Genomic DNA, 19866 nt, shown 5'->3' with positions numbered 1-19866 from the left:
TCACTGTATGGAGAGTGCTACGGGAGAACCAGTTGTTTCCGTACTATGTACAGTGTGTGCAGGCACTATCAGCAGCTGATTGGCCTCCACGGGTACACTTCATCCAACAATGTGTCAATCCTCATTTCAGTGCAAATGTTCTCTTCACGGATGAGGCTTCATTCCAACGTGATCAAATTGTAAATTTTCACAATCAACATGTGTGGGCTGACGAGAATCCGCACGCAATTGTGCAATCATGTTATCAACACAGATTTTCTGTGAACGTTTGGGCAGGCATTGTTGGTGATGTCTTGATTGGGCCCTGTGTTCTTCCACTTACACTCAATGGAGCAAGTTATCATGATTTCATACGGGATACTATACCTGTGCTGCTAGAACATGTGCCTTTACAAGTACGACACAACGTGGTTCATGCACAATGGAGCTCCTGCACATTTCAGTCAAAGTGTTCGTACGCTTCTCAACAACAGATTCGGTGACCGATGGATTGGTAGAAGCGGACCAATTCCATGGCCTCCACGCTCTCCTGACATCAACCCTCTTGATTTTCATTTATGTGGGCATTTGAAAGCTCTTGTCTACACAACCCCTGTACCAAATATAGAGACTCTTCGTGCTCGTATTGTGGACGGCTGTGATACAATACGCCATTCTCCAGGGCTGCATCAGCACATCAGGGATTCCATGCGACGGAGGGTGGATGCACGTATCCTCGCTAACGGAGGACATTTTGAACATTTCCTGTAACAAAGTGTTTGAAGTCACGCTGGTACGTTCTGTTGCTGTGTGTTTCCATTCCATGATTAATGTGATTTGAAGAGAAGTAATAAAATAAACTCTAACATGGAAAATAAGCGTTTCTGGACACACGTCCACATAACATATTTTCTTTCTTTGTGTGTGAGGAATGTTTCCTGAAAGTTTGGCTGTACGTTTTTGTAACACCCTGTATATTCTGCGGTCCATTAGGGAATGAAAGTTCAGTATAGAAAGGCATGTTTATCACTGTAGTAAGTGTACGAGTGGTGTACGAATTTCATAAATTATGTGGGTAAGCTCCCCGCGCAGTTGAGGCACATCACATTGTGACACCAGAGTCTACCGCAGTAGCTGAAGTCAGTTACAAGGACAATCATAGTATGACAGCAGATAAAACAACCACAAATCTGAATATTAGTCGTGGCTTACCACATCACATCATTCATGACATGCTTAGATTTCCCAATTTTGTGTGTGTGTGTGTGTGTGTGTGTGTGTGTGTGTGTGTGTGTGTGTGCGTTTTGGACCTTAGAGGCACTAAGCCAGACCAGCTTTAAAACAAATGAATGTGGAGATAACCTCTAAAATTGTTGCACTCTCAGGCACTCGAAATGACCACACAGTCATTCTATCTCACATGCGCTAAAACAACTTAGAAAGAGGGAAATTAAAACACAGAGGAAACAAAGTAAAGCGCAGGGAAATGTGCCTTGTTGATTACTTACAAAAAACTTGGGTGAGCCAGTCACGCATCTCCCTATAGCCTTGGGAAAAATTTTGGAGAATTCACAAAACTCTACAACTTGAACCACATTTGTTTGAACATCACTTAAAATAGAGGGCAGATTCGTCAGCAAATCCACGGAGGCCCACTGGTCGTAAAATAAAACGCAGTCCAAAAAAAAATATGGCACTCAGTGATCTGCATGCCACAAGCAACACACATTGGAAAGCCCTCTCGCCAGAGTATAGGAAGCCAAGCATCGTAGCACTGCGGCCTATACGAAGACAAGTAAGTAGGATCTCATCCCCTCAATGATCCTGGATTACTTTACCTGCTGCGTAAAAACGTTGGTGAGAGTGAAGGGCACTCAGAGAATCAGAACAGAGAAGAAATTTAGCACTGGAAGAATGTCTCACCCACTCCAGTGCCCGCAAGATCACACATAATTTTGCGTCAGATACAGTAAATTCTTGAGACAGTCAGACCTTGAGGACATGATCCGGGAAAACGACAGAGCACCCAACAGAGTCACCCTGCTTAGACCCATCCGTAAAGACAGTTAAACAGTTGTAGTACTCATATAAAACATAAAAAAATAATTCGTTAAAAACTGAAGCACGAGTGCAATCTCTCCTGTACTGTACTTAATCTAAAATGACGCAGGGCCTCTGCAGTAACCAGGACAGCAGATGGTTAAAACCCTGGATTTGGGGTTGTACGTGCTCCACACTAAGTGCCTCCAGCACACACTGCACACAGATACCAAACAGTACTGTGGCTTGTGGATAGTTGGAGAAAAGACATTCCAGAGGCAGACGAGCAACAGTAAGTATGTGGCTGAAGTTGGAGCTGCAAGAAACTTACATGCCTGCTGCACCATCAGGAGCTGCCGCTGGATGATGAGTGGTGGTTAACTGCCCTCAGCATAGAGACTGGGTAGGGGACTGGTCCTGTAACGACCACTGGTAAGCTGAATACCCTCATGGTGGACAGCATCACGATCTTCAAAAAAGAAGGCCTGGCCAATCCATAAACTGTGACTCATAGTCCAGCCGCAAACGCATGCATGCCCTATAAAATTGGAGCATATGTGTCCTGTCTACTCCCCAAGAACTGTGGCTAAGGCACTGTAAGATATTCAGTACTTTCAAGGTTCTGGCCTTCAGGTGTGGCAACCATGATAATTGGAGTCAAAAATGAGGCCCAGAAATCTCACTGAGTCTCTAAAATGTAGGATGGTGTCCCCCATATGCAAGTCAGATAAATTAAAAACACTACAAGAAGGATTACAATGAACACACATACACTTATCTGCAGAAAACTGAAAACCTGTCTTTGCAGTCCACTCCTCTAACCTCCGCACTCTAAGTTGCAACTGACGGCTCACTGTTGCAACACTGGAGGAGAAAACAGAAAACAGCAAAATCACCCACAAATAAGGAGCACTGTACAGAACTCCTTACCATAGACATGAAACTGTTTATGGCTATGGCAAAGAGGGTAACACTTAAAGCACTGCCCCGAGGGGCACCTTTCTCCTGCTCAAAATAATCAGACAGCGAGTCATCAACTCTGGTCCTAAAAAATTGTTGAGAGAGGAAAGACTGTATGAAGATCGGCAGGTGGTCATAAAAGCCCCATTGATGCAGTTGTTCAATAATACAATGTCTCCAAGTAGTATCATAAATATACCAATACAGTGATGTTTATGTAGGAAAGCCTGTTGAATAGCCGCCTCTAGCAGAGCAGGGGCCAAAACCTCCGGAATCCACACTGAGAGGGGCTAAGGAGTTGCCTGGTCTCTTAACAACCAGACCAGAAGATGGTTAACTGTACGCTCCAGGGTCTTTAATACACATCTCATTAAGAAGATGCTCAAATAACTACTTAGACATGGTGGTCCTTTCCTGGTTTGAGGTGAGATATCAAAATTGCTTCTCTCCACGAGTTGGGGAAGTTCCCTGTCTGCCATATGAGATTAAAACATACAAGAAAGACTTCCTTTGACGCAGCTGGCAAATTTCGAAGCATACAGCATCGAATCTGGTTGTGACCAGGTGCAGTACAACGAGTCTCAGACACAGCAGATTCCAGCTCCCAAATGGAGAAGGGTTGTTCTAAGTCTCAGAATTGTTGGTTTCTGAAATCCAATTTTCCCCTTTCTACAGCTGCACACAGCAATGAAATGCCAGATCCTGGCTGGCAGTGGAAGCAGTTTTTGCAAAATCCTCAGCCAGCATATGAGCAATATCTCCAGGTGGCGTTTGGAGACATCCATGTTTCAATACTGCTGCTGTTGGTGAACACTTGTGTTTACTAGAAATCCTGCTGATGGCTTCCCATACTTTTGTAGAAAAAGTGGAACAGTTAGTCCACCAATGCTTGCCATGACCTTTTCTTGCTCTCCTTAACTACACTTAAGCCAAGACTCTAAAGACTATGAGGCTGCCTGCTGTAAAGTGGTGTTTAAATCGTCAAAGAGGCATACACCTGTCCTGGATTGCTGAACGGCACTCGTCTGTCCACCAAGGTACAGGCTGCCTCATAAGATAACCTGAGGACTTTGGGATAGATAAGTCAGCTGCAGGGAGTGGCAACTGACCCTTAACATAGACAAATGTAATGTATTGCGAATACATAGAAAGAAGGATCCTTTATTGTATGGGTATATGATAGCGGAACAAACACTGGTAGCAGTAACTTCTGTAAAATATCTGGAAGTATGCGTGCGGAACGATTTGAAGTGGAATGATCATATAAAATTAATTGTTGGTAAGGCGGGTACCAGGTTGAGATTCATTGGGAGAGTCCTTAGAAAATGTAGTCCATCAACAAAAGAGGTGGCTTACAAAATACTCGTTCGACCTATACTTGAGTATTGCTCATCAGTGTGGGATCCGTACCAGATCGGGTTGACGGAGGAGATAGAGAAGATCCAAAGAAGAGCGGTGTGTTTCGTCACAGGGTTATTTGGTAACCGTGATAGCATTACGGAGATGTTTAACAAACTCAATTGGCAGACTCTACAAGAGAGGCGCTCTGCATCGCGGTGTAACTTGCTCGCCAGGTTTCGAGAGGGTGCGTTTCTGGATGAGGTATCGAATATATTGCTTCCCCCTACTTATACCTCCCGAGGAGATCACGAATGTAAAATTAGAGAGATTCGAGCGCACACGGAGGCTTTCAGACAGTTGTTCTTCCCGCGAACCATACGCGACTGGAACAGGAAAGGGAGGTAATGACAGTGGCACGTAAAGTGCCCTCCGCCACACACCGTTGGGTGGCTTGCGGAGAATAAATGTAGACGTAGATGTAGATGCATCACTCATGTGATGTGGCCCACCCGTTCCTGGATGCTGTTATGGTGTTCAAACACAGCCAGTTGGCTGAACAGCATCCAGTTAGCCTTGTTGACCATTCACTTTGTTAGGTTCTGTTGAAGCAATCCTCCATCCAGTAAATTAATGCGGAGTGGGAAATGGTCACTGGAATGAAGGTCACCAATGGCTTCCCACTGAACAGAGTCTGCAAGGACTGGAGAGCAGAGAGAGAGGTCAATGGCTGAGAATGACCCAGTACCAGCATAGAAATGAGTGGGAGTGCCAGTGTTTACAGTGCACAGCTCTTGGGATGTCATGAGGCCCTCCGAAACCCAAACAATAGGGCAAGTGGAGATTGAGCCTCACAAGACATTGTGAGCATTGAAGTCTCCCAAGAGGAGAAATGGACGAGGTAGTTGTGCCATAAGATCTGAGACGACCTCAGAGTCTACTGCACCAGACGGAGGTAAATACAGCGAGCAAACTGTGATCCTCAAACACATGTGAATTTCAACTGCAACTGCTTGCAGGTCCCAAATTGCTTGCAAGATGGGTGCCATAGTGCCTGACTTTAGAACTGAAAGACAGTTGCAGTGATGGTGTGATGACTTTTGCAGCACTTTGACGCAGATGGCAAAGCTTTGTCAAATTTCATTAATGTTAAATTTAAGTGAACATATGTTACTGATATGAGGAAAGTCCCTCCTTGATACAGACTACACAGCACTAGCACAAAGTAGTTCAAGCGAGCAAACTTAATGGTTTCAACATGCAAAGATAAAAGTGGTTCACCCACAACCACAGCAAGAACATCACCACATTACGATATCATGGCTGTGGTTAACAATGCAAAGACACTCTGTGAACACGAAACTAATTATCTGCTGGCACACTATAAATAAGGAGCTATCACAATTATGAGCTGTCACAGAACAGGAAGTTTCCGTTGGAATGCATACCTAGATACCTCTGAGTTTACTAGCAAATCCTCAGAGCTGCAGAGCTGATTCCTCTACAGCAGTAAGCAATCTGTGAGAAAGACCATGTTCCATATCGGAGAGCACTGACGTAGATACGTACAGAGACAAAAATACTGGGTGTCTTTGTGTCAGGCAACAGTTAGAAGAACTAACAAAGTTTGCCCCTGTGTGGCACAGTACTCATCTATGACAAAGCAGAGTAATTAAAGGTACAGCGTGAAATATATGTTTCTCTGTAAGTAGGCAGAACAAGTCATGGAACAAGGCTCATCTCTGGTGGCTAGGAACCAATATTGTTAGAATAATAAGAGCAATTTGCTATACTGTAACTGTCTCTAAAATGAGTTAGGGCAGCGAGCCATAAGAGTAAAGCCCCTGTATGACACCTCCCCCAGTAATGTATACAGGGTGTTTCAAAATTTGATGACAGAACTTCAGAAATGGATTCCCCACATAACAAGAATAGAAAAAGGTCTTGCCAACATGAGACCAAAAATGAGTAGTTTATAGTTATTTGAGTATTTTACTGCTATGCAGCGCATGCTCCCAAGTGGTGTTTGCCGGAGGCAACTGTACGATGCTTGTTACAAATGTTACTGAAGTAACCAAACAGTGAATCAATGTGATATGAATCTCGATATTCCTCAGCATTCGCAGACGAAGTACAGTGATTGCCAGGTAAATACATAGCTGCTGACATACCTGTGGTTAGTAATTATGGTGTGCAGTCTATTCTAAAGTGACATGTAAGTACTAGGAACATTAAATGCGTCCATAGGCATTAGCAAAGGTGATTTGCAATTGCCTGTGCCCAAGGTTAGCAGTACACTAACCAAGAGATCGCAACTATGCATTACATATACAGTTTGGCAGATTGCAACACTTTGGAGGCACATCACTTGTACCAGGAAGTGACACGTAAGTACTAGGAACATTAAATGCGTCCATAGGCATTAGCAAAGGTGTTTATGTGGTGATTTGCAATTGCCTGTGCCCAAGGTTAGCAGTACACTAACCAAGAGATCACAACTATGCATTACATATACAGTTTGGCAGATGGCAACACTTTGGAGGCACATCACTTGTACCAGGAAAGCTACCGATCATGCAGATTACCAGACCACAAGACATTTGAAGGAATTCATTACTGTCTCTTTGTAAACAGGTGCTAAAGGCATCCAAGGGCAGTGGGTGTCTGCCAAGACGTACTACCCAGAGGCTGAGAACGGTCTACTCGACATTGTGGAGGGAAATCTTGGAATCAGCAAAATGCAGTTAGACCTGCAGAGGAATGTGCTGCATGCGATGATTTAGAGACATTTACTAGAAATGGGCTATTTCCATACAATCTACAGTGTGTACAAGCCTCGTCTCCTGCAGATAGTTCTCCAAGAGTGATGTCCTACCAGTGTTTTCTGCAGCAATGTGTTATGATGCCCAACTTTTCAGCTGTTATTCACAGGTTAAATGAAGGGACAGAATCCAGGATTTGTATAATTAACACGTTTGGGCTGACACAGATCCCCATGCAACTATCCAATCATCTCATCAACAGAGGTTCTCCATTAACATCTGAGCAGCCATTTTTGGCAATTGCTTGTTGGGACCATACATCCTTCTATGTAGTTTTACTGGACAGAAATATACATAATTCTCATGTACAGCATTGCCCGAGTGCTTAGAAGAGGTGCCACTTGCACCCCGTCACCAACTGTATTTCATGCACGATTGTGCTCCCGCACATTTCGACCTGTCTGCCCAGAGGCACATTTTCCTGAGCACAGGATAGGTAGAGGTAGATCAATTGCTTGCCTCCCCCACCCCTCCCCATTCACCTGACTTAAATCCCCTGGACTTCACCTGTGGCGGCGACGAAAAGTGTCTCATATATTCAAATACTGTTGTGGATGAACCTACTCTCCATGCACGCAATGTTGCAGCTTTCCAGACAGTATTAACTACACCAAGTATTTTTGATTGTAATCAAAATGACTCCTCTCATATGTAACCAGAGTATACTACCTGGCGTTACAGAAATACAGTGCAGTTTGTAGAAACTGTAGGTCACACAATTTTGTAACGATTCAATTCCAGACCCATTTTGACATAGCCTTTTTTCCCTTTGTTATATAAGAAATCCATTCCTGTAGTTTTTGAAACACCCTATATATATATGAAATAAATTGTTGAACTGTTTGGGCAATACCTCTTTGAATTCCAGAGTGCTTCCTACATAAAAAAATTTTTTGGTGTCAGGTATGGGATGAAGGCAGTTTTTACATCCAGGATCAGAAATTACGTGGGAGAACATATGTGGAGCGAGTAGGAAGGATGCCTGCTCAGACTCCCGAATGATTACAGCAAGAAGACAATAGCAAAGCCTTGCCTAACCTATAACAGTAATATAGATTGAAGAGAGAGGAAAATACCCATTCTGAAGCTCAGCCAAGCTTATTGAAACCAGACAAGTTGAAAAAAGACAAAAAGAAGACCCAGCAGAACTTGTAAGAGGAAATAGGTTTAGATTATATAGAGGACAATGCCAACGGCAGGATGCCATCACCACAGCTACAGAAGACAGTGCAGATAAGTGACAACATCATTATTATTAGATTCATTTGTGCTTGTAAAACATGTATCATTCTACTAGCAATGAAGTTAACGGGGCATATTAGTGTTAGTAATTCTTTTGATGGACTAAGTTAAATCTAAGGGAATTCATCAAGAGTGTGAATACATATGGCGGGCATTAGAAAAGTGTGGTGGCAGGAAAAACAAAGACTTCTTATTAGGCAAGAACAGGGTTATAAATACAATATCAAATAGTGGTAACACAAGAGTGGGTCAAATAATGAACAAGAAAGAAGGAATGTGGTTAAGCTGCTATGAACAACGTAGTGAATGCATTATCATAGCACAGATAAAAAGGAAGTCAACACCCATCAAAATAGCACAAGTTTATATCTCAACTTGTTATGCAGATGAAGAGATTGATAGAATGCCTGATGAGATAAAAGAAATTACTGAATTCAAGCAGTTAAGGGAAATGAAAATTTAATTCTTATGTGGGGGGCAGGGGGAGGAATTCAATAGCAGGAAGAGAAGGAAAAACAGTAGGAGAACATGGACTAGGGGGGAAGGAATGAGAGGGAAGCTGCCTTGTTGAATTTTGCACACAAAGCACAACCACATTTTAAATTTAAATGTATGCATATTATATAGAATGTTTTGAGAGCTGTGACTATATTATAAATTTATAAAATAATTTCTACTGCTTCAGTTCCTTTTCTACTAATACATAATTAGCATGATACATTCCGGCAGCATGCTGCTGTCCTCAGGTGTATTTCAGTAACACGTCCATTATATTAATCTGAAGTGTGCTTAAGTTCATTTGCTTTGTGTAACAGTGAGGTTGTGTTGAAACAGGATCCTTTACAGTAAGATACATATATTTTAGTGCATACATTAAGCGATTTGCGTATTTATATCATTTCATGAATGCATTTACTTACATTTTTATTGGAAATTTAGTTATCTGGCACATACAGCATAGTGACTAACACATCAAAGCTTAACACTTCCACATTCCACATAGTCTTAACTGCTGCGATATACGAGTTTTGATTGCTAAGATAGAAACATACAGTGAAGGTGAAACTTTTTCTATTTAGATCTATTTATGTCATTGCATAAATAAATTAATATGATAACTTGGTAAAGACAATCTTTTACTGTTAAATACTCTGCAACACACTAAAATCTCCAACCTAAACACACAAGCCAGGAAGGTCCGGTAGATAAGGCCAGGTGCCCATTCTCAGATTGAGTGATAAAAACCGTCTTAAAACTAGATCAGCCGTCAAGGCATTGTCACCTACCACCATAGGTAGTGCGCCAGGAAGGTTAAAAGTCTGCCTCAGGGTGGCTAGACTGGGACAGTCCAACAAGATGTGGACTACTGTGAATCAAGAGTCGCACCAACACTGGGGTGGGTCCTTGTAATGGAGGAGACGACCGTGAGTCAGCCAAGTATGGTCGATGCAGAGCCAGCAAAGGACAATGGATTCCCTGCCAGTGGCTCATATGGATGACCCTCAAACAGTTGTTAACTCCTTTAAAGTATGTAACTTATTGGGCATAGTTAGAGAGTGTCATTCAGTAAGCCAGATCCCAAAAACTTTACGGTGTAATACCAATCAGCGATCAGTTTTTGGTGTGCTGATCTCCATACTCTATTTAAGAGTAGCCTCTTTGACTAGCTGTCGGCAAGTTCATTTCCCAGGATTCCAACAGGTCCCGGAGCCCATGCGAACACCACTGACCGTCAACGTTGTTCGAGGCTGTAATCGGACTTTTGGATGGACATTACCAAAGGGTGGTGAGGATAGCACTGGTTGAGAGCTTGTAAGGCCCTCAAGGAGTCACTACAAATGAGGAAGGACTGCTCAGCAGACAAACAGACATGATCGAGAGCGTGAGAGATGACTACCAGCTCTGCAGTGAAAACACTGCATCCCTCTGGCAAGGAGTGCTGCTCAGTATGTCTTGCATGAGCAAAGGCAAATCCAACATGATCAGCAACTATCAAGCCATCCATGTAAATGAACTCTGAACCCTGTGACGTGGCAAGAATAGAGAGAAATATGTGGCAGAGGGCCGCAGGATGAAGTGAGTCTTTTGGGACTTGTGATACGCCCACACAAAGCTGTGGCCGAAACGAGGACCACGGACGTGTACATGAGTGGACCTGGAGGAGAGGTGGTAGAGGAAAAGACTCAAGTTCAGTGAGAAGGGACTGGATACAGATTGCAACTGTAATCCCTGATCTGGTCTGCCATTGCAGGAGATGGATCGTCATGTTAGGGAAAAGGAGATGGTAATTCAGAAGTTTAGGCGAGCTGTGAATGTACACGGTATAATTGGCAAGCAGTTGTTATTGCCAGATCCGTGATGGACAAATGCCAGATTCCAGAAGTAGACTGTTCATTGTGATCATTCACAAAGCTCCCATTGCAAGACAAACTCCACAGTGGTGTATAGGTTTCAGCATCTGCAATGCTGAAGGCGATGTCTCCATAGTCAAGATGTGACTGTACAAGTGCACTGTAAAGCTGCAACAGTATAGAGCAATCTGCACCGCAGCCAGTGTAGCTCAGGCATCGAAGACTGTTAAGATGCTGCCAACACTTTTGCTTAAGCTGACGAAGATGCGGAAATCAAGTTAAGTGGGTGTCAAAAACCAGTCCTAAAAAGTGATAATAGTCCACTATATAAGGAGATGGTCATCAAGATGAAGTTGTGGGTGCAGGTGAACTGTACAATAGCGACAGAAGTGCATGACACAAGTTTGGCAGCTTAAAACTGAAATACGCGAGTGAGGGCCCATGACTGCTCCTTTTGGATGGCTTCCTGCAGTTGACATTCAGCCACACCAATAGTAGATGAGCAAAAGGAAATGCAAAAGTCGTCAGCACATAAGAAGGGTGATACTGAGGACCCCACAGCTCTTGCGATCATTAATGGCCACTAAAATAAGAGGGATGCTCAGTACAGAGCTTTGCAGGACCCCATTCCCTTGGATATGGGGGGGGGCTGTGTGAAGCACCGACTCGAACTATGAAAGTGCGGAGTGACAAAAAGTTCTGTATAAAAATCAGAAGTAGACTCCAGAGACTCAATTCGTGTAATACAGCGAGGATGTGGTGTTGCCACGTGGTGTCATAGGCTTTCGTCGGGTCAAAAAAGATGGCGACAAGGTGATGTTGGGAGGGGGGAGAGGGGGGGGGGGGGGGGGGGGGAAGGCCATTCACATGGCAAACTCCAGGTATACCAAGTTGTCAGTGGTGGAGCAACCTTGGCGAAATCTGCCCTGGGATAGAGCCAGAAGGCCACGAGACTCAAGGAGCCAACACAACCACTGGTTCACTGTGTGTTCAAGCAGCTTGCATAGAATGTTGGTGAGGCTAACAAAACGATAGCTATCCATATCTAGTGCAGTCTTACCAGGTTTTAGCATTGGAACAATGATACTTTCATGCCATTGTGACAGAAATTTACCATCATTCCAGATGTGGTTGAAGATGGCTGATAACTCGCTGATAGATGTTTAAGCATTTGGGATTGGATGTGGTCTGGCCCTGGTGTTGTGTTGGGAAGATGTGCACGAGCACTGAGAAATTTCCACTCACTGAATGGAGCATTGTATGGTTCGGGTGGCATGCAGTAAAAAAACAGGTGTTTTCGTTCCACTTGCTGTTTGAGGGTACTGAAGGCAGGGTGGCAATTCTCAGTCGCTGAGGGTCGAGCATAATGCTCAGCAAAACGCTCTGCGATTGCATCTGGGTTGATAGAGGGAACTCCATTCGTAGAAGTCCGAGAGGTACACCTACAGGGGTCTGATATCCACATAGGCACCTGATCTTAGTCTAAACCTGGGAAGGAGAGATTTGTGTTCCAATGTTGGAGAAGTACCATTCCCAACATTCGTGCTTCCGTCCTCTGATTATTTAACGGACCCAGGCATAAAGCTGTTTGAAGACAATGAGATGATCCAGTGATGGGTGCCATTTATGACGTCGTAAGGACCGCTTGCGCTCTCTAATGGCTACAGCAATTTCTGGCAACCACCAACACACTGTCTTCCTTCGGTAACAACCTGAGGAATAAGAGATTACCAATTAAGCTGCAGAAACAATGGTTGTAGTAACATTCTGGATCACCACATCAAAGTTGCCATGAAATGGGGATCCAACAGTGGTAGCAAAGCCGAAAGCATGGGGGGGTAGCGCTCCTGAAGTAGTTGTTAGGGAAGCAATGGGAGGAGAAATGCCCCCAACCACCAAGGGGGCAGGCGTAGTCTGGCACTTTAAGAGGCTTAGCTGATGGGGATGTCGTTTTTGCACTACAACGAGAGGACATGTGCCCAAATTTCCAGCATTTGAAGCACTATGTAGAGGAAGGGACATAGGGTTTTATATCACACCGGTAGACCATCACCTTGATCTTTTCAGGCAATGTATCACCCTCATAGGCCAAGATGGAGGCACCGATAGCAACCATGTTATCCACAGGTCCCCTACAAACACGCAAGACAAAGTGTACACCTCATCGCTATAAGTTCGTGCACAGCTCATCATTGTACTGCAAGAGGAGATCTCTATAGAATATAATCCCCTGGACCATGTTTAAACTCTTATGGGGGTTGATGGAGACTGGGACATCACCCAGCTTGGTACTGATGTGCAATACACACGACTGGGCAGGGGATGCTGTTTTTACCAGAATTTACCCATTCTGCATTTTGGATATTCCCGCCACTTCCCCATACTTGTCCTCTAAGTTTCCTGACAGAAAACAGGGGCTTTGGTGTCAAAGGATTTCCCATCAAACCTTACACAGGCTCTCCCCACGGGCACCACTCAGCCACAGCAAAGCCCACCAGCGCGATGCTGTTGCCAGAAGTCCTGATGCCCAAAGAAGACAAGCACCTACTACTTGGCATACATGGGGAGTTTGCAGCTCTGGCATAAGCAGTACAATCCCTGTGTTGCCAGGGGGCTACAACCAAGAGGGTACATGACAACCCCACAATGGACCAGATACGGTGCTGGATATTAGGAGCAAAAAGCTCCATTATTATAGTGAGTTCAGGAATAGACAGCACACAATGGATGTAAAGTATGCACTTCCTTGCCCAAAAAGCTGGATGACAGCTACAGTTATATTTCCGTTATAATAATAGTTGCAGAAGGTCTCGGGGCATGATGGATACACGATGCACCACGTAAGGCTTCCTTCCCCAAATGGATCAAACTTCTGTAGAATTTGGAACGGCTGAGGTCAAACCCAAAAAGGGGAACATAACTCATTACGCCGAAAAGCAGGAGACTCCTTTAAGCCACCTCTTACGACAGGCAGGAATACCTCGAGCCCATTCTAGTCCCCAAATGCACAGGGGGAGGTCAACAGTTGCTGGCCATCCAAAACGAACAAAAAACAAATGACTGCAACATCATCATCTTCCCACTCCATTTTACTGGGTGTGGTGTGTAAGTGCTCACCATCTCCTTCTGTGTTCATACATCTTCTGTTCCAGGACAACTTCCCATTTGTGTCCTTTCTGTTCCACATCTGATCTTACAGTCTCTATCCAGATTTTCTTTGTCTTCTTTGTGGTCTTCTTCCTACAAGGTTCAGGTTGAACTTTTTGGCAGGTCTTTCACTGTTCATTTTCATTATGTGCCCATACCACTGAAGCCTACGTTTCATTATGACACTGGTTACAGGAATCCCAATACCACCTACTTTTCTATTCACCTCATTTCTGATTCATCCTTTCTAGTTGTTTGATTCATAGTTTTCATGAACCTCATTTCTGTTGGCTGAATTCTACTGACATCTGCTAGGGTACATGTTTCTAAACCTTATTTAAAGATTAGTACAAAATAGGCGTGGTACACGCCACTTTTGCTTTTTATGGCATTTTATTGTCCCAGAGAAGATTTCTGATTTGGCTGTGAAAATTGGATGCTTTCTGTGTCCTGCAGAGTACTGCCTGCGTAATGGTGTTGTCTTTCGAGATAATGCTTCCTAGGTACTTGAAATGGGAAACATATTCTACTTTGACTCCTTCTGGAAATATATTTGAGGTTGTTCCCTGTCTGTTGATGGTCATTTCTACTATTTACTTATTTTTAGTCCAAAATGTTGAATGCGTTGTTCCAGTCATATTAAGTTTCGGCTGTGCTTCAGCTTCTGTCTCTCCCCATACTATCAAATCATCAGCAAAAACCACGGCATTTGGTTCACTGTATATTTTCTTGATATATTTTATGATTTTGTCCATTACTATTACAAACAGGGGTGGTGACAGACACTTCCTTGTTGGACACCTCTCTTTGTTTCAAACCATTCTGATCATCTGTTGCTTATCCGGACACAGTCGTAACACTTTTGGTATAGGATCTTCCCTTTATCAATTGGGTCCTTTGGCACCTTTATCTCTTCCAAACAGCTAGTTCCTTTCACCAGTATTCCTGTACTAGAAGTTCAATTAATAATTAATTTCATCTATCCTCTGTTTTCTGTTTTTCGTGGTCTAATTTTCTTTTTAGTGCATTCCTATCTTTTACTGCTGTCTTCAGCCAATAATTCCACCAAAGTGTTTCCTTCTCTTTTTGTGTGGCACACATTTTTCTGCAGATACTAAACTTCTCAAACACAAAAATACACAATGAATTTATGAATTAAACTATGCAAGCACACAAAAATACACAAAGAATTTCATCCAATAGGACTGAAAAATGCAATGAGTACATTTCAAAGGTTAATGAATGTATCATTGTCAGGATTACAGGGAAACAATGTGCCCTCTATATTTAGATGATATTATTTGTTGCTGAAGCTCATTAAAGGAGCATAATGAGAAGTAATAAGAAGTCTTCGACAGTTTTAAGGAACACAGGCTGAAGCCCCATCCTGGTGAATCTGAGTTTTTATGGACTGAAGTGATATTTTTAAGATCCAAGATACCAGATAAAGGGGTAGATCTGGACCAAAGAAATTTGGAAAAAGGGAAGAATTTTTCTGTTCCCAGGAACATGAAAGAACTGACGGGGCACCTAGAGCTTACTGGGTATTATTGTCATTTTATTACAAAATGCAGTAAGACTGCCAGTCCATTACATAAATTGTTGCAGGGCGAAGTACTACATAAAGTGTTCAAAGAATTTAAAGAGAAATTGGTTAACCCTCCCTTATTGAGCTACAGAGATTTTGAGAAATCATTTTTTGTGGTGCACAAGTTTGTTGAAGGGATTATGCTAAGGTACAGGAGTCCTTCAGTAATATTAACCAACCAGGAGTCACGCTTTTTGAGCGACACATATTTAAGAAACTGTGTAAACTATTACGAATACAGGAAACAGTGTTTGACCCACAGACGAATGGAGTACTAGAAACAACTCACAGGACATTGGTCGAATATCTGAGGCATTTTATAAATGAAGACCACAGTCATTGGGATTTATGGGTGCCAAGTAATTTGACAGTGAAGTCTAACTGAGTAAATTTGATACAAATCCTGGTCCTCCAGGTTGGAGGAAAATACAGACATCAGTGTTTCACGGTAACATTTATACAATAAAAATAGTAAAATGTATTGAATCTCAATGAATACGATGGATAGGACTTGTGGAGAGAATGGCAGACGATAGAACACAAAAGAAAATGATGAAAGGTGTGAATGCTGCTACTAAATGAAAAGGGTGGCCTAGAATACAGTTGATTGATGATGTAGTACAAGATCTCATCAGTATGGGAGACTGGGTGGAAAAAAAGAAGAAGAAACAACACGGGAAGCATAGAGGAAAATAGATGAAGAAGCCAAGACTCACCAAGGGCTGTAGCACTACAGAAGAAGATGATGCATATGTTCATGTCCAACAGGACACCGCGTAGTAGCACCAGGTACATTCCAGTTGAACTACTGTATGATAGAACAGTACATGTATCAGGAGTTTCACAGAGAGAAACTATGACAGTTTGTTACAGCAGAAACAAGAAGTTCACAGAGTAGTGTACACAAAAATTAAACGTGGCAAAGGAAGCCAGAAAGGCTCATAATGACAGGACAAAGAATTCAAGATCATTTGAAAAAGGAGACAGGGTCCTGATATATGATGAAACAGAAGAGATAATTCAAAGAAATTGCATTCCCAATTTAGAGGACCATATGAGTGGTAGCAGCGACTCTTCTGAATATATCTATCAAAGTGAACAAAAAGAAGAGAATGAAAGAAAATGAGAACCAATTAAAGCTGTAATATTAGAAATAAATGGAAAATCCAGTATATTGATCTATTATTAAAACATTATTTATGTAAGAGTCGACATAAATCAAGCGAGCAGAGAGAGTAATTTTAATTTGTAGATAAAACCTGCCTTGGGACAAGAGAAAATGATCCACTGGATGCTGATCAAAATCAACCTGAAAGCTTATATTTGGAATCAAAGGAGGACATGGGCCACACAGTCAAGGTCAAGATAACAGAGGTGTCACCAGGTCTATATTACCATCATCAATTAAAAGTTGAGATTACTAACACCCCATGGAAAATTGTCACTTATGTAATTTTGAAAACACTGGAACAGAAATTCTGTAACATAGCCAGAGAAGGAAACAAGGCAGTCCATCAATGCTGAGAGAGGTTAAATAAGCTAAATATCAGTAAGACTGGATGCAATTTTTTAAGCAGAGAAACTGAGAGAAAGAGAGGGAAATTAGAACAAAAGATTTTGTACAATAGTTAACTAGAAATGGTTTAGACACAAACGGGAATTTTTAATTTTGTGGGAGAAATCTGCAAGGTTTTATTCGAAACTCTCAATGAGGCAGACATTTCATAGTATAAAACCCAGACTGAGACAAAGGAAGCAAAGTCAGAACTACTACTCAGGCTGTCAGAAGAGCACTTTGCCATGGTTCAAGTAACATTGTCTCAACTGCCACTAATGAGCAGCTCCTAAGAACAGGTATGAACAAGTTAGAACAGTTCACAACATATTCCTTGAAGATGATAGATCGAGGGCTACAAAGAATAGCTGGATTAATTAAAATTGATGAACAGATGATGCAGTTAAATAATAAATAAGGTACAGAGTATGATCAAAAGGATTAATTAAAATCAATGAACAGATGATGCAGTTAAATAATGAATTAGGTACAGAGTATGATCAAGTAGTAAGTGCCATAAAGCACACCATAAATAGAATATTAGCATCCACATTATAACTCTAGTGCAAATAATTAAATATTTATGGTTAATTGAGAATGGTTTAAGGAACACTGGATTCCTGTACTTTTCTCTGTACTTGAAAATAATGGATATAGATGTATCTGTATCAGATAATGTACTAGGTTACGTAATCAGTATCCCATTGATAGAAGATGAGTAATTTGATACAAACAAGATGATCCCTTTATTGACGAAGATCAGAGGTGGAAAAGGAAATTATGTATACTTTCAACCAGAGAAGAGTAAGTTGTATGCAAGATTGTAATAATATCAGCAAAAGAAAGAAAATATGGGAGCAGGCTTTTGTAACACTATCAATGAACGAACATTAAGAATGTGAAGTGAAAACTGTTACAAAGTAGAATCATTATAAAAGAGTGCATCAGGAAACCAATAGCACTAGAGAGAAAATTATGGATGCACTTAAATAGTAACAAATGGGTGTAAGCCACTCCCTTAGAACAAGCCGTAACAGTTTTATGTGACGAACATCCATCACAAGACATTGGCCTCAGTGGGATGTGCTTACTAACACTGTTCCCAGCAAAAATATGGAACCTGATTGTTGTAAGGAAGTGAAATAGACGGGGAGGGAGGGGTAGGGTTAAATGTATCCAGTACACAACTAGACTTACCATGGAAACAAGTAGTAACAAAGTTAGGTGATCTAAGGGTTGCAGGAAAAAGAGTGAATTATTGTTGTTGTTATTATTATTATTATTATTATTATTATTAACTGAATGATAAAAAATAAAAGAAAAATGGATCCAACATTATTCTAAAGCCTTTTTCCACGTTTAATACTAACGGTAACAATAATAATATACTGCTGTCATTCATCCATATTGCCACTGCCATGACAATGCACATGCAGTCTCTTGTGACGTACGGGTGTGGGAGTTGTTTGCATGAAATCTGAATCAAAGCAATGGTGGATTCACAGAATCCATGAATTTAACACAAACTGATCAGAAAGATGACATGGTAGTATACAAGACACATCCTCATTGGGAGGATGGCAAAGTTTATTAAAGAAAGACTAAAAGAAAAATTTGTCAGAAAACTGTGTAAAAACCTCTGTAAAAATTGTGTAGAACAGGAAATAATCAATGCAGTAGAATTAATACTGTAACTCAAAAATGCCTTAGACCACCATAAACAAAACTAAAACTGAATATTTTTTTCCAGGCTAACCTTAAGAACTCTAACTAGACCCGTAAGCTTTAGAGTGAAACTTTCTGTTGTTTTAAAAGGCATGAATTATGTTCTCCTGACTTCACTTACAATGGTGCAGTGTATGTGTGCCAGCTTTCAGAATCTTGATGAAGGTCCTCTCAAATAGTAGCTCAAATGCTAGCAATATTTCATAAACTGTTATGTGTGTCCATGTGCTAAGCATGGATCTGCTCCAAATGAGTGGTTTCTTTTCCTCATTTCTATTTACTGTTACCAATCTGGAATTTCCATTAACATAATATTAGTGCTACATCAGTGAAGTCATATAAAATGAAGGTGGCATTTTTCCACTTAGGTTGTATGACTTTTTCCATGAAGAAAATGCCTAAATAAATATAGCTCAAAATGGAATATGCTACCTTTGATTAGGAACTGCATGGCTATGGTGCAAAAGTGTATCTATTTAACTAACCATAACATTATATCTAGAAACAAAGATGATGTGACTTACCAAACAAAAGCGCTGGCAGGTCGATAGACACACAAACAAACACAAACATACACACAAAATTCAAGCAACGGTTGCTTCATCAGGAAAGAGGGAAGGGGAGGGAAAGACGAAAGGATGTGGGTTTTAAGCGAGAGGGTAAGGAGTCATTCCAATCCCACGAGTGGAAAGACTTACCTCAGGGGGAAAAAAGGGCAGGTATACACTCGCGCGCGCGCGCGCGCGCCCACACACACACACACACACACACACACACACACACACACACACACACACAATCCATCCGCACGTGTGTGTGTGTGTGTGTGTGTGTGTGTGTGTGTGTGTGTGTGCGCGCGCGCGTGAGTGTATACCTGTCCTTTTTTCCCCCTGAGCTGAGGTAAGTCTTTCCGCTCCCGGGATTGGAATGACTCCTTACCCTCTCGCTTAAAACCCACATCCTTTCGTCTTTCCCTCTCCTTCCCTCTTTCCTGATGAAGCAACCGTTGGTTGCGAAAGCTTGAATTTTGTGTGTATGTTTGCGTTTGTTTTTGTGTCTATCGACCTGCCAGCGCTTTTGGTTGGTAAGTCACATCATCTTTGTTTTTAGATATATTTT

The 19866-nt window shown here is 42.0% G+C and overlaps 1 protein-coding gene across 1 annotated transcript in view; it reads right to left on the bottom strand.

The window, feature by feature from the left end:
• The window catches only part of LOC124594805 (TAF5-like RNA polymerase II p300/CBP-associated factor-associated factor 65 kDa subunit 5L), a 156024-nt gene that overhangs the window by 65294 nt on the left and 70864 nt on the right, over nt 1–19866 (bottom strand). The window lies entirely within an intron of this gene.

This window comes from Schistocerca americana, chromosome 2 (genome assembly GCF_021461395.2).
Source record: "Schistocerca americana isolate TAMUIC-IGC-003095 chromosome 2, iqSchAmer2.1, whole genome shotgun sequence".
NCBI classification, from domain to species: domain Eukaryota; kingdom Metazoa; phylum Arthropoda; class Insecta; order Orthoptera; family Acrididae; genus Schistocerca; species Schistocerca americana.
The sequence above is the reverse complement of the archived record's forward strand: the minus strand, read 5'-3'. Positions and strand labels throughout refer to the sequence as shown.